We start from the raw sequence: 9257 nt of genomic DNA, 5'->3' as shown, positions 1-9257 counted from the left end.
GACAGACAGACAGACAGACAGACAGACAGACAGAGACAGACAGACAGACAGACAGACAGACAGACAGACAGACAGACAGACAGACAGACAGACAGACACACCACCCCTCTGCTTCCTCCACTTCATCTCCTTTCTTCACTCAGCTGGTTTATAAGATTAAGTGGAAAATGTAACGTTGAAATATCACTGTTACTAATATTATTATTAAAAAGAAAAGATTTGGAGAATTTTCTGAGCTTTTCTTGGAAAAAAATCTGAAATTATTGCAAATCAAAGTTTTGTATTTTATTGAAATGCAAAGAACAAGAAGATTTAATAAATGTTGACATCAGTGAAAATGAACTTGAAGGTCCAGAAGTTCTGGTTTATTCACTGGATGTTCTGGTGCAGCTGCAAGTGGCTCTTTGGACTTTCCACAATTGTTCTTTATAACTTTGGCTAAAAAAATATTTTTAAATTTGGTTATTATAACAAATGTCGGTTTTTAAGGTTTTCAGTTTATTCCTACAATATTTGCATTAAACTTACACAAAGGTCGATACTTAAGGAACTAGTATTTTGTTAAATCTGTTCATAAGGTGGGAGTTTTTGGGCCTTTTTATTAGTTTTTACATCATTTTCCATCCCACAAAAAAAAGATCCATCCTCACTTTTGGTAAATTTTATGGCTTTTATTTTAAATTCTAAAAATAGAAATAAAATGGTGGTTCTTTAAAAATAACAACTTTCCTATAGTAGATATTTGTCTAACATTTTAAGTTTCAGAAAGTCCTGTGACATTTGCAGCTCTGAGTGAGTTTTATTTAGGTGGAGTAAAGGTCGCGACCCCTGCTGCAGCCTGTTGGTTCCCAGTCCAGAACCAGTAACCAGGTGATATTTAGAGTTTCTCCTGGACCGGGTCGGATCGGCGTGGCGATGACGAGTGCGTGCTCTGATTGGCTGAGGGAAAACCTCCCTGTTCCTGTCTGCAGTCAGAAAAGCAGAAGATCCAACCAGTCGTTTCAAACCTGAGGGAAAGTTTGGAAACCGTTTCCACTGATGGGTTTCAGGTTTTACTGAGGAAAACGTCTCATCAGTTCTGCTGGTTTCTGCCTGAGGCCTGGAAAGGAGACAGAGGGTCATGGGAAGCGCTTGTCATTTTCCAAGTGACACAGACTGACGTCGGAGTAACGTAATCTGAAATGATATGATTTCATCCTCCGACGTCGGCCCACCGAAGCAGAAAACCGGGCTCCGTGTGCTTCCGTACTCCCTGAACTCCGGAATAATGACCCTTCCTTGTTCATTAGTGTCTACTCGGTCAATCAGAAACACATCAGAAATGAGTTTAGCATTCAGGCGCAGGACAATTGACCTTGTTTGTGCCCTTCCTCACCAGCAAGCTGTCACAAGGCTTCACCCAAATTGAGGCAATTAGGGGCGATGTGTCTCCCCCATTAGGCTGGGTCTCCTCAGCGCGTCCTAATGACGGCAGCGGGACATGGTCTAATCAAAGCCCACCTCCAGCCGGCGGCCCCGCTTTGAGCTGACTCTGCAACCACAGACCTTCACAAGCAGAGGATTGTTGAGCAGGAGCAATCAGAGGCCCAGATCAGAGGAAACACGCCGAGCTCAGCTTGATTCTGCCTGAGGAGTCCCTCAGAGTCGGCTGCACACAGCAGGGGGCAAAAAGATTTTCTTTGGAGATTTTCCAGTAATTTGACAGGAGCTGAGGTTTAAAACCTATGGAGCATCATCCACACCTATTACTGGAGGGGAAACTTTGGTCTGGAAACCAGAGGCTAGAAAACAGTTAAAAATCTGATTGGTTAATTGGTCAGTCTGCAGGATTTGACAGCTGAACCTTTTGCTGAAAGACCCAGTTATGACCAGGTGATAATTCAAATGTCCTGGTATTTCAAAGAGTCGATGATCCCAGAACTAAAAGGTTCACATGACCTTTAGAAGAGAACCTGGCCCACAGGATCACAGATCCTCCACTGTGCTTTTCTAAATCTTCATCATTTGTTTCATACCAGATCCACCTGGAGCGTTTGTTGTTGAAAAGCTCATTGGAGGTTCGGTTATAGTCCAAGAAAACCAAACCTGCTCAACCCCAAGAGCCCATAAACCTCTGTGGTTAAACTCCAGGTTCTGTTGTTTTTCCTTGAAGAAATGAGTTTAACTCTCATATCAGAGTCACAACCTGGATAAAAATGAGTCGTGGATGACTCAGAGAAACTCAACAAATTTAATAAGTATAAACTGTAAGAAATGCTTCAGATTTTCTTAGTCTGCAGAAATATTTGCTGCATCATAAATTCTGTTTAAAACAATATTTTCTTAAAGTGATTTTGTTTCCCTGTAGCTTAATGTACGCAGATGAACGTTGAGTTTTCCTAAACTAACGTTTTGCTGCTGCAGATTTACTGCCAGGCTTTTTATACATATTTACCAACAGGCCCAATAAAAATGAAGGAATCTGAAAAACCAAAAATATATTTATTTCCTTTTATGTTTCTTTACACTAAATTAGAACTGTGAGCGTAAACAGCTTAATTATTATTATAATAATTATGTCAGTATAACTTAACATGGGTGTCTAAGTGCAAAACTAAGGTACTGAGGTAAGCTCCCGACTTGCATCATCTCCATTTGCAGATAATGAATCGGTCATTTTAGGCTCTATTTTCTCTAAGCTCATCATTTTTTCATCCAGTAAAAACACAAACAGCTTCTCGGTTTTGAGATCATAAAGAGAACAGTTCATTCCTCCTGTAATCAGGCTCCTGGTGGATGACGCTGTATCAACATATTATTTTTCTGGACCTGGAAGAGTTTCAGTCGGAGCGTAACCTCGAGACCTCGGTCCGCCGGCCAGCCAGAGGAACACTCTGATAACATTCCCGTCCAGTTGACCTCTCTCTGTCCTCGTTCAGCTGCTGCATCCCATAATGCACCTCAGTCCGTCCTGATCTCTGAGGCCTCAGTTATGTAAGCTCTCTGGATCAGCTCTATGGCCATAGATTCATCACCAAACGGTAACTAATGGAGGGCTTTAATGTTCTTAATTTGAGTTTACATTAAAGTGGAATAATGCTACTTCAGTCGATGCTTCATGCTGTTTCCACCAAACATCTGGATGTGAAACCACAGGTTCATCAGAGCAGCGCGGTTTCTCCAGACTGTTATTGTTCAGTTTGGTGCGTCTACATGAACTGTAGCCTCAGCGGTTCTTGGTGATCTTCTGCTGCCATAACTCCTTCATGGTTCCACCTGTTGGTGTCCTGTCGGTTCCAGACGACCGGAAATCATCTCCACCACGTCTAGAAGCTTAAATGTAGTGAGCAGCTAACATACGACTGGTTAGTTACCATCAATGCTAACAAGACTTTTGGACCTTTCTATTCTCTGTAGATCAACAAAAGTGGAGGGTGACTCTGCTCTCTGCACTGGACGCTGCAATTAGAAACACCACTTCAGCCAAAGTGTTGAAATCAGGGAATGTTTCTCCAACTGAAGTGATCAGAAGCTGGTGAGACTCTATGAACGAGGAGCTTCACGATCAGGAGGAAATACGACAAGGAAGCGCTGAGGTTCTGCTGGACCAGACGCAAGTCCAGATCAGAGCTGACACTCCGATGATGAGAATCTGTTTTGATTGATTTGGTTAAAGCTAAAGCAGAGGTAAATGAACCAGCTTCCCTGAGGCCTCGGTCCACCGGCCAGCCAGAGGAACACTCTGATAACATTCCCGTCCAGTTCACCTCCCTCTGTCCTAACGAGCGGGTACAGATGGACGGGACAACGAGGTTCCTCTGAGGAGATGGCCTCAGCCGGCATCTATGTGGTTTTCATATGATGATCCCTGCCTGCTCTCAATGCGGCACTCTGCTCAGTGCGAACACAACCAGGACCGGAGTACAACACGGCCAACAGCGGCCGGACCGGCCCGGGTCCCGAAGGCCAAAAGGACTTTTCCATGTAAAAGTCAGATTGTACTGGCAGTAACTTGACGTGAGTCCAAAACATCTGGGCAGGTCTCTCTGAGGCAAAGAGCCGAGGTATTTGATTACTGTCACAGACAGACAATCGGGTTCAGAGAAGAACCGAATGTGGAATACCTGCAGATGGGGACCAGGTGTGTCTGTTCACAGCAGAACAGATGAGAGGGCTGGCAGGCGAGCAGGAAGCTGACCGGAAATCTGAGGGAATCATCACGCTGATGCTGAACTGGCTCGATTACCAGGATAAGCCTGATGGTTCCTTTGTTCCTCCCATCTGAGGTGAACCATTCGGGTTTTCTGGATAAGTGGTGAAACATCTTAAGAACTTGGACTGACCTGCGATTGCTTGAACAGATGATTTTGGGATAGAGCTAATTAGAAATGGGACAGAAACACTTTTCCAGTTTGTGTAAATTGTTCAGTTGATCTTCTCTGAGATCCTTGGACGTTCTCATTGTTCTGAGTGTTGGTCAGTCCAGTGAGTTCTTCTTCTTTGGTGGCTTCTAGGTGGCCCTGGTACCTACAACCTGCATGGAAAAATCAGATGAATGACCGAGGATCAAAGGGAGTCAGAAAACCAGCTGGAGTACAAGTGGCGGTGAGGTTCTCCCTCTGTGAATGAAATAAAAGCCGGTCTTGTTTGGCAGTGAAAAACGGCTAATAGGGCCGACCCGCCGCTCACCCCGCAGCAGAAGAAACAGAATGGGAAAGAAAAACAGAGGGAGGAGGAGGGTATTCTTCTTGTGCACGAACGGGAAGGGTGAACGAGGGAACAGGGCAGCACTGGGTGGCAGATTAGTCCACGTTGTGCGTCTCCGAACAATGAATGGATGGACGGGTCGGTTGATGGAGCCGCTGATGAGAACAACATGATGCAGATTGATGAGAACAGAGAGACTCATGAAGTTTCTCAAATAAAAACTATTTGAGCTTTTCTTTCAGATGGATAAACGTTGATCAGACCTACTGAGGTGGTTCAGAATCTGAGCAGAGAAACTTTTTACATCCAGAGACTCAGAGGAGATCCATGGGAAAGGGAAGCATGCCTCCATCTTGATGCTGATTTGGTCCCATTTAGGGTTTTAAAGGTTCTGACAGATAAAGAACCAGAGAACGTCTAAGACCTGATCCATCCTGGTGGATCCACATTGTGATCTGTAGACGGATTCAGGACTCACTGACCACAGCTGGGATCATTTTACCTGAGCTTGTTTGAAACGTTTCTGGTCCAACACTGAAAATGTAGCACCTTCTACGGAAACTCCATGAATGACTCCATATAAGCTCCAGGTCAGGAATAGTTTCTATGAGTGAGAACAGAAACTACACCAAGGTCAATGGCACCAGCAGCTGCATTTACATTCACCGTAAAACGGCACAAATTGGAATGAAGAAAATAAATTTACTTAATGGAAAAATGGCAGTTTGTAAAAGTCGTTCTTCAATAAATGACGTGTTTTTTTTAGTTGAACTGAAATTGGTTTAGTTTAAAAATCTGCAAAGTAACAATTTTATTCACATCACACGAGTTGTGATCAACACCAGACGATGAAGATGACAGGAAATGGATGAACAAACTGATTCACATGTGATTTTAATTGCTTTGCTTATGCAATGGAAAAACAGCAACTGTGTTTTTCTTCATTAGTGGAATATCAACAAAGTTTTAAATATCAGCAGGAGAAAGTTTCTCCATGTGAAGCTGAGGATGAAGACCAGCTGCAACCAGACGGTTCTGATCCGACTTCAGACCCAGAGACTTCCTGCAGCTGTTGTATGTTTGTTGTAATTTTCATTAACTCATCACGTCCCTGATTGGAGCCTGAGACACTGGAACACGTTGAGCTGCTGGATGTCAAAGCAGGAAGTGAAATGCTGCTGATGATCACTGATGTGTTGTTGTGGAAACAAGCTGCAGAAGCACCAAACTCCTCACCGCCGTCATCGCTCTGAGACAGAGGGACAGACGGAGTCCTGCAGACGGACTGGAGACACAACAGGAGAGACAAACCGAGAGAATCAGGGCTGCTGCAACCAAAGAGGAAAAAAAGATTATTTTGTTCTTTGAGGATTTTATAAATCTTTGGTAAAATAGTTGCAATTTAAAATGATTGTTTGTGTTTTCCTTTCCTAAGCCACAGTCTGGATCTTTATGAACAAACCTGAGCATCCTAAAAAACAAACAAATTGTTTCTACTATCCACCATCAGGACCATTTTGATTCAACCTGTCAGAGATCATTGTGAGATTCATCGTCTTTATGAGCAAACTGGAGCAGGAACTGTTGGATAAAAGGAAAGTGAAGAAATGTACAGAAAACTGAGAAAAAACTAATTTAGATTTTGAAATTTCTCCAAATATACCAAATACTGGAGCTAAAAACATTAATAAGACAAAAAATAGAGTAAATTAAATTAAAGCAGTGAGTGGTTTCAGCTCTGATGTCCAAACAGCTTCTGGAGGATTTACCTGCTGTGGCTCTGAGTCAAACCAGCCTGTTCCCCTCCTGGCCTGTGGGGGCGCTGCACCAAGAACCACTGAAGGAAACGACACAGAAACCTCTGAAGACACTGAGAGCAACTTCCTTCTTCACCAGATAGAAAGTGAAATGGAAAGTTTAGCCATTGTAGGATTTCTCTTTTGTCTTTGGTAAAAAGAAACAACAACACGAGTCATTTCTCCCGCTAGTGCTAAGCTCCAGCTTTTGTTTTCATTGTATTTACCCAGAATGCCATGTGCTGTAGTCCACTTCCTGCTTTTGGAGCGGTCTCCGGTCCACTTGGTATTCACACATAGATTCAAACAGCACCAGAGTTCACTTCAACCAAGCCGAACTAGAGTTCGCTTACTTGGTCCAGGAGAGGTTTACACATTCACACTTCATGAAATGAACCGGACTTTAGGCAAACGGACTGGATTTGGATTAAAGCGGATTGAACTGGGCTGGTGGGACTTTAAACTTCACTTCATCTTCTAAAACCACATGGATATCAGTTTGTCCTATTAAAGGTCTAAATGCTGTCAGGTAAACCACATCAAGGTGAAACTTCATTGAACTCACACGCAGCCAGTTGGTGGCTACCAGCAAGGCTTACTGGTGCGGAACAGAGGACCAGTAAGGAGGTCTGAGATGCTAACTGGCAGGACGGAGGGGCCTGGATCTGTGTGTGTGTGTGTTGTCAGGCAGCGCTGCGTGGGCCTTGACCTCTTACACACTTCATGAGTTCATTAATGAAGCTCAGAGCTTCTGACCTGAGATCAGCTGCCGGTCAAGACCAGCTCCTGGTTTCACTCTGATCCAAGTTGATGAAGCAGGTTGGCTGCTGCCGTCATCACAGGTTTAACTTTGGTTTGGACCCGAAGACCAGAACCGTTCAGATCCAACAGGGTTTTAGTTATGGTACCAGCAGAAACATTAGTTCCTACAGAACCGTCATTCAACCTGGATGTTGGACCGCTGGGGTTTACTGAACAGATTCAGTTCACATTCAACCTCCTGCACCAGAAATACTCCAAATTCTGTTGCTCCAAATCAGGCTGAAGCTGTGGGACCCTAACCACAAACCAAAAGCAGTTTGGATGTTGGCGTAGGATTCTGTAAAATAATCTCCTTTTATAACTGTTATTTAAAAGCAAACAAACGTTTTTTGCAGATTTGTTAAAACTCTCACAATGTCTTGACAGTTTGAGAAAGATAATCTGTGAAAAGATCGATCTCCCCCAGCAACTACTACCACCAGATGAAAAAAACCACCACCCACCAAAAAAAACAAACAAGAACAACCAGGAGGCGCGGAGCACCGCCAACAAATAACATCAACTACCCGCTAAATGTGCCATGGGTAGAAACAACTTACTGTTACAGGAAACCCATTTATCCACCGTCATCCATGGCCATGGTAGCTAGCCTTAGCATTCATGGCTACCTCTGCTAGCTGCAGTGTAACAGAGACAAATCAGAGGTTTGTCAGTCAGAGAGTGATTGACAGCGATAAGACCCTCCTCCTGGCTCTGATTGGTTCTTTCTAGTTAGCACTGGGAGAAAGCACAGAAACTTCATTTTTTTCCACAGATTTTCTGTCTCAAACAGTGACAACAAATGTAAAAACATTATTTTTCATAAAAGTTACATGCAGAATCTTTAATCTTTAAGGTGAGCCCCGCCTGGCTGGTGTGTGGCCCTCAGGTGAGCCCCGCCTGGCTGGTGTGTGGCCCTCAGGTGAGCCCCACCTGGCTGGTGTGTGGCCCTCAGGTGAGCCCCGCCTGGCTGGTGTGTGGCCCTTGGAGCGGCGCTCAGGTTGGAGCGTTTCCTCATTCCGCCGTGGTTCCGGGTCAGCAGCCTCCAGTCTCCTGGTGACAGCTTTTGTCAGCTTAGCATGAATGTTTTGTATTAAAAAGGACTTAGCAGCATGCCGAGTCTTTCAGTCTGCAGAGCCATGGACACCAGCGCCGCCCCCCGCCCTCTGACCTCCACCGCCTGGTGGCTTCAGGAACACCAGGATGAAGCCGTCTGCATGTGGAGGGAAAACTTCAGATGTTTCTGCACTAATAAAAGGTCATTTTCTACGCTGCATAGTGAAAACAGAGGACAGATTTGCTCAGTGTGAACAGAATGAGTTAATAAATCAGTCAGGATGGAAGCATTGATCTAATCTGGTATTGATCTGATCTGATTGGACTGAATGATGCTGCATGAAGTCCTGACAGGACAGGAATGTTCCACGGTGAAGGAATGAGCTTCAGGGGAGAGCAGGCGTCTGCGGCGAACGCCACAGATACAAGAAATAAATCTGTTTCCACCACTTGTTGCTCAATAACTCCAGTAATGACTGATGGCGGCTGCAGATATTAAACAATACCTTTATCTTCATCGAGCCTGAGGCAGATTAACACACAGAGTTTATAGAATCTGGAAAAAAATGACACCAGAGATTAACGACGATCATTTCTTCTAAAGGCAGAGAGGAACCAGAGGCAGGAGACAGAGAACCACCTCACACACTGAGGACAATCCAGAGAGAACAACTAAACTAACAGGCTGTTTCTGGACTGAGGAGCCAAAATACCAAGAACAAATAATGTCCATTCATAAAGGACTGAAGGACGGGATGTGAACCCAGAACCTCGATGCTGAAAGGCTGTCAGCTGTTTCACCAACCAGTGTTCATCAGATTCCCAGAAACTGCAAAGTTTTTCTCTAGAAACCAAAATAAAGCAGTGAATAACATTTCCAGGGATTATTAGAAACATGCAAAAAGCTCAGAAAGTTGA

The 9257-nt window shown here is 44.1% G+C and overlaps 1 long non-coding RNA gene across 2 annotated transcripts in view; it reads right to left on the bottom strand.

The window, feature by feature from the left end:
• LOC107838145 (uncharacterized) overlaps nt 1-9035 on the bottom strand; it is a 16649-nt gene extending 7614 nt beyond the window's left edge. The window contains exons 1-2 of one of the 2 annotated variants that reach the window (XR_001664198.1): nt 9022-9035; nt 6736-6738 (exon numbers count right to left, since the gene is read on the bottom strand). This is a non-coding gene — a long non-coding RNA (uncharacterized LOC107838145). The remainder of the gene's footprint in view (nt 1-6735; nt 6739-9021) is intronic. The other variant, XR_001664197.1, reaches the window with a different exon arrangement.
• Nucleotides 9036-9257: the final 222 nt, after the last annotated feature.

The sequence above is a fragment of the Poecilia formosa genome, unplaced genomic scaffold, assembly GCF_000485575.1.
Source record: "Poecilia formosa unplaced genomic scaffold, Poecilia_formosa-5.1.2 Scaffold216, whole genome shotgun sequence".
Classification (NCBI taxonomy): Eukaryota; Metazoa; Chordata; class Actinopteri; order Cyprinodontiformes; family Poeciliidae; genus Poecilia; species Poecilia formosa.
The sequence above is the reverse complement of the archived record's forward strand: the minus strand, read 5'-3'. Positions and strand labels throughout refer to the sequence as shown.